The sequence below is a fragment of the Bufo bufo genome, chromosome 3 (genome assembly GCF_905171765.1).
Source record: "Bufo bufo chromosome 3, aBufBuf1.1, whole genome shotgun sequence".
In the NCBI taxonomy this organism is placed as follows: domain Eukaryota; kingdom Metazoa; phylum Chordata; class Amphibia; order Anura; family Bufonidae; genus Bufo; species Bufo bufo.
Genome location: NC_053391.1, coordinates 523133483 through 523146344, shown reverse-complemented (window position 1 = coordinate 523146344; position 12862 = coordinate 523133483).

Genomic DNA, 12862 nt, shown 5'->3' with positions numbered 1-12862 from the left:
CCAAGCGAGCAGCTACATGCTGCAAGTAATTTACCACTTGTTTCTGGGTGGTATGCTTGCTGTTGTTCAAGTTCCTGCAGTACTTCAGACATTCCGGGTTTAAAACCAACGGGATTCATGGCCCAAGCATACTGTTACGACTAGAGGATGTGGATCCTCTGGATCAGCTGATAGAGGACTTGGAATTAGCCCAATATTGCTGACTGCTGACTCTCAGAGTCAGGACCCTGGTGTGTGCACCAGTCACCCAGAACACAGCTAACTGCAGCAGTGTGTACAAAGTAAAGGAACAGATGATCTTTACCGGCAGAAGGCAAACAAAAGTCATTTGCAATAAGGGAAAAACAAAGTTCAAAGTAATACGGTAACTGGGTCAGGCGAACTCATGGTCAGGCATTGAAGGGTCAGAAAGCCAGGCGAACTTACAGAAGACAGCAGGCAGATTTGTAGTCAGGCAATGCAGGGGCCAATAGTCCAGATAATCCAAGTAGCAGACGACAGGCTTTAGCAGAACTTATCAGGCATACAACCACGCTTTGGCACTTCATGGTAAGTGAAGATGCCCTATATACCAGTATCTCCACCTCCAGGTGTGGTCAGTGATTAAGAGCCTGCTCACCATTCCTATAAGAATTGGAGAGATGTGCCCGCGTGCGCTATAGCACACCAGATGATACCTGGCCGTGAGTACGAATGCGGATGCATGCTGGTGGGTGCCTGCTGCTTCTGTGAGGTAAACCAGCACTGGGACCCATAGCGCTGCAGTGTGCAGGTGATGATCTGCCACCCTGCAGTGAAGGCATAGACCCAATACTAACAGACATCCTATGAAGTGAGGTGGCCCCTCCCTATCTGCGCCATCTTCCATCCTCTTGCAGGTCTGACTGGAGTGTCCTCTGTGCTCACGTTCCTCTGCCATGGCTTCTGTGGGGAGGTAGGAGCAGTTACAGCTCCATCAGCAGCAGCCTGAGTCTAGAGTAACTGATGAGCAGCTTTCTTCACCCGCCTAGTAAAGAAATTACTCACCAGCAGCAGCAGCTAGACCTAGAACAGGACCTGAACCAGCAGGTGGTGGCATACTTGGACAGCACCGTGCCACCCCACATTAAATATCCACTGTACTTCTGGGCAGCCAAATTGGATCTGTGGCCACAACTAGCAGAGTTTGAACTGGAAAAGCTGTCCTGCCTGGCCAGTATTGTGGCATCAGAGCAGGTGTTTAGTGCAGCGGGGGCCATAGTTACCCCCAGAAGAACTCGCCTGTCCACCCAAAAAGTGGAGAGACTGACCTTTGTCAAGATTAATCAGGCGTGGATTAGCTAGGATTTCCACCCACCAATGCCTAATGCATTAGACTAGATCATTAATGATGCCACATCAACACTTTTTCAAAAGAGACGGGTTTCTTCTGGCTACCTGCCTCAGCTACTATTCTGATGTTGCCAGCCATCTGATGCCACACATCTGATGCCAAGTGCTCCTTTTTTCACCCACCATCTTCAGCTGGTTCTGGTATTGACACTCACCTCCCCACTCTTTCACCAGGTCACTCTGTAGTCTCCTGATGCTGCTGCCACCACCTCACTATGTCACCTTGCCACTCAGTGGTCCCATGATGCTTCTGCCACCTCCTCACTATGTCACCGGGTCCCTCTGTGGTCTCCTGATGCTGCTTATACCTCCACACTATGTCACCTTGCTACTCTGTGGTCTCCTGATGCTGCCGCCACCTACACACTGTCATTGTGCCACTCTGTGGCCTCCTAATGCTGCTGCCGCCTCAAGGTGACATAGTGTGGAGGTGGCAGCAGCAGCATCAGGAGGAGGCCACAGAATGGCACAATGACAGTATGGAGGTGGTGGCAGCATCAGGAGGACACAGAGTGGCACAATGACAGTATAGAAGCTACAGCAGCATCAAGAGACCACAGAGTGGCAAGGTGACATAGTGTGGAGGTGGCAGCAGTATGAGGAGACCACAGAGTGGCAAGGTGACAGTGTGGAGGTGGCAGCAGCATGAGAAGATCACAGAGTGGCAAGGTGACATAATGTGGAGGTGGCAGCAGAATCAGGAGACCACAGAGTGGCAAGGTGACATAGTGTGGAGGTGACAGCAGCATCAGGAGACCACAGAGTGGCAAGCTGACATCGTGTGGAGGTGACAGCAGCATCAGGATACCACAGAGTGACCCAGTGACAGAGTGGGGAGGTTGGTGGAAATTTCAGTACCAGCTGAAGATAGTAAGTGCCCATCCTGATGCTGCTGCCACCTCAAGGTGACATAGTGTAGAGGTGGCAGCAGCACCATCAGGAGGAGGCCACAGAATGGCACAATGACAGTATAGAGGTGACAGCAGCATAAAGAGACCACAGAGTGGCAAGGTGACATAGTGTGGAGGTGGCAGCAGTATGAGGAGACCACAGAGTGGCAAGGTGACATAGTGTGGAGGTGGCAGCAGCATTAGAAGACCACATAGTGGCAAAGTGTCATAGTGCAGAGGTGGCAGCAGCATCAGGAGACCACAGAGTGGCGAGGTGGCAGCAGCATCAGGATACCACAGAGTGACCCGGTGACAGAGTGGGAGGTGGGTGGAAATTTCAGTATCAACTGAAGATGGTAAGTGAAAGAAGGAACACTTGGCATCAGATTTGTGGCATCAGGCGGCTGGCAGCATCACAATAATAGCCGAGGCAGGTAGCCAGTAGTGATGAGCGGGAGGTGCCATATTCGATTTCGCGATATTTTGCAAATATTTGATTGAATATTCGTCTTATATTCGTCAAAATCGAATATTCGTCATTATTCCATTTATCGCGAATAATATGCAATTTAATTAATCACGTATTGCGATTGTTCTTTTGACAGTATAAGGCAACGTTCGACTAGTTGACTATGGCTAGGCTAATATGTGTATTTTACGAATATTTTTAATATTGCTCTAATTTCGTCTTTTAGAATATTCGTAATATTCTAAAAGACGAAGTTAGAGCAATATTACAAATTTTCGTAAAATACACATATAGATTGTAATTTAGCTAATATAGTGCTATAATCCTTTCTTTTTTGTCTAATTTTTTTTGCCTCTTCTGAACTTCAGTTTTGGAAAATATGTACACTATTAAAAAAATTACTATAGCAGTATATTAGCTAAATTACAATCTATATGTGTATTTTACGAATATTCTTAATATTGCTCTAACTTCGTCTTTTAGAATATTTGTAATATTCTAAAAGACGAAGTTAGAGCAATATTACGAATATTCTAAAAGACGAAGTTAGAGCAATAATATTCCACTTTGGCATACTGCTCCCCGACAAGCGTCCCCGTAACCATGGGAACGCCTGTGGGTTAGAATATACCATCGGATCTGAGTTTTTACGATCTCAGGGAAAACTCAGATCCGATGGTATTTTCTAACCCACCGGCGTTCCCATGGTGACGGGGACGCTTGTCGGGGAGGTGTATGCTGCTGAAGTTGATTAAATAACGATTTTGTCATGCGGTCGGGCACACTTATTAACCATCACGATTTTTCTGTTGTAATATTCGTGAACTCGAATATTATAACCGAGATTATTGGTTTAGATTAGAATAGGACGAATATGCTAAAATCGAATATGACGCAATATATTCTTTATTTTGAATATTCATCATATTTGGTCCATCTGAAAACGTGATTCCTTCCAGCTTCAATTCAGTTGCTTGTGGGCCAATGGCTCATTGACCCACAAGCAAGAAGCAGGGAGGAATCATATATTTTCAGAAGAAAAAAAAAGAAAAAAAAAAAAAGAATATTCGATTTCACGAATATATAGAACTATATTCGAAATATTCGCTAAATCTCGAAGTTACGATATTCAAGATAAAAATTTGTTATTCGAATATTCACGCTCAACACTAGTAGCCAGAAAAAAACCAATTTCTTTTGTAAAAGTGTTGGTGTGGCACCATGGATGATCAAGTCTGATTCATCAGGCATTGGTGGGTGGAAATCCTGGCTGATCCATGCCTGATTTATCTTGACAAAGGTTGGTCTCTACACATTTTGGGTGGACAGGCGAGTGCTTCTTGGGGTAACTATGGCCCCCGCAGCATTAAACACCTGCTCTGATGTCACACTACTGGCCAGGCAGGACAGATTTTCCTGGGCAAACTCTGCCTGTTGTGGCCACAAATCCAGTTTGGCTGCCCAGTAGCCCAGCGGATCTTCAATGTGTGGTGGCAGGGTGCTGTCCAAGTATGCCACCAACTGCTGGTTCAGGTTCTGCTCCAGGTTTAGATTCTGCTGCTGGTGAGTAGTTTCTTCATAGGCAGGTGAAGAAAGCTGTTTATCCGCGACTCTAGACTCAGGCTGCTGCTGATGGAGCTGGTACTGCTCCTGCCACCCCACCCCTCTCCAGTAGCTATGACAGTGGAACGTGAGCGCAGTGGGCCCATCGGTCAGACCTGCGAGAAGATGAGACAATTGCGCAGATAGGCAGCGGCCAACTGAGTACATAGAATGTCTCTATAGTAGTTCAGTTTGTCCTCCCTCTCAGCGGGTGTAAGAAAGGCCCCCAGTTTGGACCGTTAATGAGGGTCCAACAAAGTGAAAAGCCAGAAGTCATCTCTCTGCCGAATGGTGACAATTCGGCTGTCACTATGCAAGCAAGTGAGCATGCATCGGGCCGTTTGTGCAAGTTACTCGGAGGGACTTCCTGCCTCCATCTCCACTGCATACTGCCACGGTGTGTCTGGGTCTTCTGCCTTGTCTTTCTCATTCCCCTGTAGCTCGTCTTGCGGCTCCTCCTCTCCTGCCCCCTGTGTTGAAAAACCGCCCATTTCGCTACACATTGCTTGTGCTCCCATTTTTCTCCTCCTTCTCCAGTTCAGCACCCACAGGGCTCATGTGGCCATGAGATGTAGGCGCCATGTCTCCAGTCCCCTGACCAGACAGTTTTACCATCATCTGTTCCAGGAAATGAAGCAGTGGAATGACATTGTTCAACCCGTAGTCCTGGTGACTGACAAATAATGTGGCCTCCTCAAAGGGCCTGAGCAAACAGCAGGTGTCACGCACTGAGCTGCACTTGCTGACATCGAAGTTATACAGGGGAGTACTCCTGTCCGCTTGGATCATCATGAAATCGTTTATCGGCTTTCTCTGTTCGTACAGTCGGTCCAACATTTGGAGGGTTGAAGACCAACGGGTGGAAATGTTGCATATCAGCCTATGTTGGGGGGTGCCGTTCTGCCGCTGCAGCTCAAGGAGTGTATGCTTTGCATTGTACGAGTGGCTGAAGTGGATACAAAGTTTTCTGGCCATTTTTAGGATGTCTTGCAGATGGGTGGAAGACTTCAGGAACTGCTTGACAACCAGATTGAACACGTGTGCTATGCAGGGCGCATGGCTCAGTCATCCTTGACGCAGCGACAACACCATGTTCTTCCTATTGTTGGTCACCATGATTCTGATTTTCAGTTGTTGCAGAGAAAGCCAAGATTCGATTTCTTGATGACGGACACGGAGCAGTTCCTCCCCTGTGTGATTCCGATCGCCCAGGTAAATGAGGTGCAGAACAGCATGACACCGCCGTGCCTTGCACATGTGGTATGCTGGAAGGGCACTGTGAATTGCCCCTGCAGTGAAGGCTGAGGACATGGTGGAGGAAGAGGAGGCAGAGGCAGACATTGTTGCAGGACTAACGGTGTGACAATGTGGAGGCGGAAGGGGCGTCACATGGCAAAGTTGCTAGTTTGGCTGTGCAGGAACCACAATCACCCAGTGGGCCGTAAAGGACATGTATTGTCCCTAACCGTAGTTACAGCTCTACATGTCGGCGCTGCCGTGCACTTTGGCAGACGCCGACAGGCTCAAGGACTGGCCCACCTTCTGTTCCTCATGTGTGTGCAGGGCTGGTACTGCCTTTTTGGCAAAGAAATGACGGGTTGGGACTCTCCAACTTGGCTCGGCACAAGCCATGTGTTCTCTGAAAGGTGCAGAATCCACCACTTGGAAAGGGAGGGACTGCAGCCCCAGCAACTTAGCCAGGATCATGTTCAGCTTCTGTGCCGTTGGGTGAGTGCACGCATACTGTTGTCCCTTGACAATCGCTTCAGTGATCGATTGCTAACTAAATGAGTTATGAGGAGTAGGAGGACGAGGAGCAGGAGCATCAGGACAGGTAGTTGATGGGAAGGACAGACAGCTCCCTTCAGCTGAGGTGGTGGAGCCTTTACTGCCCTAAACCGGGTGCGTGCCACTGGGTGACGCAGGGGTTGCTGTGGCAGGCTGGACCACCACATTGGAGCCACAGTTCTCCCAGGTCATTTTATGGTGACGCTGCATATGTTTATGCAGGGCCGTACAGGCAACATTGGAACCCTGGCAACGCTTCACCTTCTGCCCACAGATTCTACATATGGCCATGTTCACAAAAAACTGCCACACCGCTGAGTAGGTGATTTTACCCCCAAGACTACACACTGGCGGACGTCTACAGCCGCTGCCTCCATGAACCCGTGCACCGCTACTTCCCCTGCAAGTAGCCTCCTGCAAAGCGGGTGGTCTACCCCGGGCACGTTTGGCTACCGACCACTTACTGCTGCCACCCTGCTGACTCCCGACCATAATAGCGACTTGCTGGCTCTGCCGCTGCCTCACAGGCAAGCTGCCACCCTCTTCTCCCGATGATGAAGCCACTTCTTCACCCGGCTCCCAAGTGTGATCAGCTATATCATCATCATCGAGTAGTGTCTGCACGTCACTGATGTCCTTCTCAACGGTCTCTGGGTTATGAGCCTGACCGCTCGCAACACTAGCTCCCACGGAACTCTCCTTATCACTACTTGCCTGCCTATTGGAGGAAGTGGCGGATGTCTCCTCCACATCTTTGATTGCCAGTAGCTGCTGACTCTCCTCTAGTAGCTCGTCCTCTCTGTATAGTGGAGCTGAGCACACAGCATACAATACTTCTTTGGCTGAGGGAACAGAAAAAGAACAGAGGCAGGTTGAGGACAGATGAGGGCACAGGGCCTGCTCCCGGGGCATGCCAAATAAGGGTTGTGTCTGATAAACCCACCGACTTTTGCCTGAGGGGGTCTGATGTCACATGGGACGAAGTGGATGACCGAGTCAACCATTCAACCAGCTGGGTTGCTGGTCAAAACTGGGAGCTCAGGCCTCTCGCTGCGACTCCTGCTGCCATGGCCCCTTACTCTGCTGCGACCCCTGCCTGCGCCAGAAACATTTAGGCCTCTGCCACTCCCCTGTGCAGGGCCTGGCACTTCTCTGTCTGACTTACTGTTACATCAAATAAATAAATAAAAAGGAAATTAAAACACCCCAAAAAAGTCTGTAATTTTCTCACTTCACCACACAGCGGCTAATAAGCCCTTTTTTCCCCCCACTAATACACAACAAAATGGGCTATACATACGGTATAACTGCACTGCTGAATGGCAAATAGGCCCTTATTTTTATATACACTCCACAAATGGGCTTTAGAACATATAACTGCACCGCTGAACGGCAAATATATTTTTCTTTTGCCATTAATACACGACAAAAAAGGCTTTAGAACATATAACTGTACCGCTAAACGGCAAATATATTTTTTACTTTGCCACTATTACACGCCAAAAAGGGTTTTAGAACGTATAACTGCACCGTTGTAAGGCAAATAGGCCCTTATTTTTTTCCACTTATACAGGCCACAGAAGGCTTTAGAACATATAACTGCACCGCTGAACGGGAAATATATTTTTATTTTGCCACTATTACACAACAAAAAGGTCTTTAGAACATATAACTGCACCGCTGAATGGCAAATATATTTTACTTTTGCCACTAATATGTGACAAAAAGGTCTTTAGAACATATAACTGCACCGCTGAACACCATATATAGTTTACTTTTGCCACTAATACATGACAAAAAGGGCTTTAGAACATATATCCTGCACCGCTGAATGGCAAATATATTTTTCTTTTCCACTAATACACGACAAAAAGGGCTTTAGAACATATAACTGCACCCCTGAACGGCAAATATATTTTACTTTTGCCACTAGTACATGGCAAAAAGGGCTTTAGAATATATAACTGCACCCCACAAGGGCAAAAATATTTTACTTTTGCCACTAATACACAACAAAAAGGTCTTTAGAACATATAACTGCACCGCTGAATGGCAAATATATTTTACTTTTGCCACTAATATGTGACAAAAAGGTCTTTAGAACATATAACTGCACCGCTGAACACCATATATAGTTTACTTTTGCCACTAATACATGACAAAAAGGGCTTTAGAACATATATCCTGCACCGCTGAATGGCAAATATATTTTTCTTTTCCACTAATACACGACAAAAAGGGCTTTAGAACATATAACTGCACCCCTGAACGGCAAATATATTTTACTTTTGCCACTAGTACATGGCAAAAAGGGCTTTAGAATATATAACTGCACCCCACAAGGGCAAAAATATTTTACTTTTGCCACTAATACACAACAGAAAGGGCTTTACAACATATAACTGCACCGCTGAACGGCAAATATATTTTTCTTTTGCCACTAATACATGACAAACAGGGCTATAGAACATATAACTGCACCCCTAAACGGCAAATATATTTTACTTTTGCCACTAATACACGGCAAAAAGGGCTTTAGAACATATAACTGCACTCGACAAGGGAAAATACATTTTACTTTTGCTACTAATGCACAACAAAAAGGGCTTTAGAACATATAGCTGCACCGCTGAACGGCAAATATATATATTTTTTGCCACTAATACACAACAAAAAGGGCTGTCATTTCTGCACTTTACCACACAGTGGCTAATAACCCCTTTTTCCCCCCACTAATACAAGTAAAAAATGGCTTTAGAACATATAACTGCACCGCACAAGTGCATAGAAATATTTCCTTGTAATAAACCCTGTTAATGGCTGTATCAAACAGCACTTGCACCCCAATGAAAAGAACAGTTTGCTGGAATTACAGAGCTGTATAATGGCAATTTGGGTCCCCAGTCAGTGCATCAAGGTGTAATAGGATTGTTCCTATTACTCAGACTATAACCTCCCCTACTAAACCCTGTTCAACATAAATGCTGTGGAATGATTCTTCCCTATCCTTTTCCTTCACCTTGAATAATCTTTCCCTGCACTTTTAAATCTTTTTTTAGCACAATGAAGTTTTTCCTAGCACTGTCCCTAGCCTACAGATGTCTCTCCCTGCACTGTACACTGGAAAATGGCAGAATCCAAGATGGCTGAGGCTATTTATAGGGCTGTAACATCACAGGGCTGGCTGCTGATTGTCTGCATGCATGGCATTATGGGTGATCCCACCTTCCCAGAGTTCCTTGCTCCATGTCCTCACACGTGCAGCAGCCATTTTAGGAAAAATGTGATTTGTTGCTGTAAAGCGTTAGGAAATTCGGATTCTGTGCAAATCAAATTTTTCCTGAAATTTGGATCAGATTCCACTTCGTCAACTTCGATTTGCTCATCTCTCTCTCTCTATATACATATTTATATAAATATATACTGAAGAAATTCCACGGCACATCCAAGGCGTAAAAAAATATAACGGCTTTATTCACCAGGCATGCAACGTTTTGATCCGCTTCCTGGGATCTTTCTCAAGCAGTTCCCAGGAAGCGAAGGATCGAAATGTTGCATGCCTGGTGAATAAAGCAGTTATATTTTTTTTACGCCTTGGATGTGCCATGGAATTTCTTCAGTCTATTTGTTTGGAGGGGGATCGCCTCCTCAGCCGCAGGCACTCCATCTATACGCAAGAAACTGCAGTGCTGCCCAACTCTCCTTTTGTTATACACTCACCTAAAGAATTACAGGGAGTGCAGAATTATTAGGCAAGTTGTATTTTTGAGGATTAATTTTATTATTGAACAACAACCATGTTCTCAATAAACCCAAAAAACTCATTAATATCAAAGCCGAATATTTTTGGAAGTAGTTTTTAGTTTGTTTTTAGTTTTAGCTATTTTAGGGGGATATCTGTGTGTGCAGGTGACTATTACTGTGCATAATTATTAGGCAACTTAACAAAAAACAAATATATACCCATTTCAATTATTTATTTTTACCAGTGAAACCAATATAACATCTCAACATTCACAAATATACATTTCTGACATTCAAAAACAAAACAAAAACAAATCAGTGACCAATATAGCCACCTTTCTTTGCAAGGACACTCAAAAGCCTGCCATCCATGGATTCTGTCAGTGTTTTGATCTGTTCACCATCAACATTGCGTGCAGCAGCAACCACAGCCTCCCAGACACTGTTCAGAGAGGTGTACTGTTTTCCCTCCTTGCAAATCTCACATTTGATGATGGACCACAGGTTCTCAATGGGGTTCAGATCAGGTGAACAAGGAGGCCATGTCATTAGATTTTCTTCTTTTATACCCTTTCTTGCCAGCCACGCTGTGGAGTACTTGGACGCGTGTGATGGAGCATTGTCCTGCATGAAAATCATGTTTTTCTTGAAGGATGCAGACTTCTTCCTGTACCACTGCTTGAAGAAGATGTCTTCCAGAAACTGGCAGAAGGACTGGGAGTTGAGCTTGACTCCATCCTCAACCCGAAAAGGCCCCACAAGCTCATCTTTGATGATACCAGCCCAAACCAGTACTCCACCTCCACCTTGCTGGCGTCTGAGTCGGACTGGAGCTCTCTGCCCTTTACCAATCCAGCCACGGGACCATCCATCTGGCCCATCAAGACTCACTCTCATTTCATCAGTCCATAAAACCTTAGAAAAATCAGTCTTGAGATATTTCTTGGCCCAGTCTTGACGTTTCAGCTTGTGTGTCTTGTTCAGTGGTGGTCGTCTTTCAGCCTTTCTTACCTTGGCCATGTCTCTGAGTATTGCACACCTTGTGCTTTTGGGCACTCCAGTGATGTTGCAGCTCTGAAATATGGCCAAACTGGTGGCAAGTGGCATCTTGGCAGCTGCACGCTTGACTTTTCTCAGTTCATGGGCAGTTATTTTGCGCCTTGGTTTTTTCACACGCTTCTTGCGACCCTGTTGACTATTTTGAATGAAACGCTTGATTGTTCGATGATCACGCTTCAGAAGCTTTGCAATTTTAAGAGTGCTGCATCCCTCTGCAAGATATCTCACTATTTTTGACTTTTCTGAGCCTGTCAAGTCCTTCTTTTGACCCATTTTGCCAAAGGAAAGGAAGTTGCCTAATAATTATGCACACCTAATATAGGGTGTTTATATCATTAGACCACACCCCTTCTCATTACAGAGATGCACATCACCTAATATGCTTAATTGGTAGTAGGCTTTCGAGCCTATACAGCTTGGAGTAAGACAACATGCATAAAGAGGATGATGTGGTCAAAATACTCATTTGCCTAATAATTCTGCACGCAGTGTATTAGGAACACCATGCTAATACGGTGTTGGACCCCCTTTTGCCTTCAGAAATGCCTTAATTCTACGTGGCATTGATTCAACAAGGTGCTGATAGCATTCTTTAGAAATGTTGGCCTATATTAATAGGATAGCATCTTGCAGTTGATGGAGATTTGAGGGATGCACATCCAGGGCACGAAGCTCCTGTTCCACCACATCCCAAAGATGCTCTATTGGGTTGAGTTCTGGTGACTGTGGGGGCCATTTTAATACAGTGAACTCATTGTCATGTTCAAGAAACCATTTTTCCAGTCTTCAACAGTCCAATTTTGGTGAGCTCGTACAAATTGTAGCCTCTTTTTCCTATTTGTAGTGGAGATAAGTGGTACCCAGTGGGGTCTTCTGCTGTTATAGCCCATCCGCCTCAAGGTTGTGCGTGTTGTGGCTTCACAAATGCTTTGCTGCATACCTTGGTTGTAACGAGTGGTTATTTCAGTCAACATTGCTCTTCTATCAGCTTGAATCAGTCGGCCCATTCTCCTCTGACCTCTAGCATCCACAAGGCATTTTCGCCCACAGGACTGCCGCATACTGGATGTTTTTCCCTTTTCAAACCATTCTTTGTAAACCCTAGAAATGGTTGTGCGTGAAAATCCCAGTAACTGAGCAGATTGTGAAATACTCAGACCTGCCCGTCTGGCACCAACAACCATGCCACGCTCAAAATTGCTTAAATCACCTTTCTTTCCCATTCTGACATTTAGTTTGGCGTTCAGGAGATTGTCTTGACCAGGACCACATCCCTAAATGCATTGAAACAACTACCATGTGATTGGTTGACTAGATAATCGCATTAATGAGAAATAGAACAGGTGTTCCTAATAATTCTTTAGGTGAGTGTATAGTGGATATAAAAAGTCTACACACCCCTGTTAAAATGTCAGGTTTCTGTGATGTAAAATGAGACAAAGATAAATCATTTCAAAACTGTTGTCACCTTTAATGTGACCTATAAACTGTACAACTCAATTGAAAAACAAACTTAAATCTTTTAGGTAGAGGGAAGAAAAAATATAAAAATAAAATAATATGGTTGCATAAGTGTGCACTTTCTTAAACTAATACTTTGTTGAAGCACCATTTGATTTTATTACAGCACTCAGTCTTTTGGGCTATGAGTCTATCAGCATGGCACATTTTGACTTGGCAAGATTTGCACACTCTTTGCAAAAACAACCCAAATCCGTCAGATTGAGAGGGCATCTCCTGTGCACAGCCCTCTTGAGATCCCCCTACAGATTTTCAATCGGATTAAGGTCTGGGCTCTGGCTGGGCCATTCCAAAACCTTAAAGGGTTTCTACCACCAGAAATACTGTTATGTAGCTGACTGATATAGCGATGCGCTAATGTCAGCACTACATAACAGTATGTTTCTAACATTAGTCCCTGCAGCCGTTTTTGTTAAAA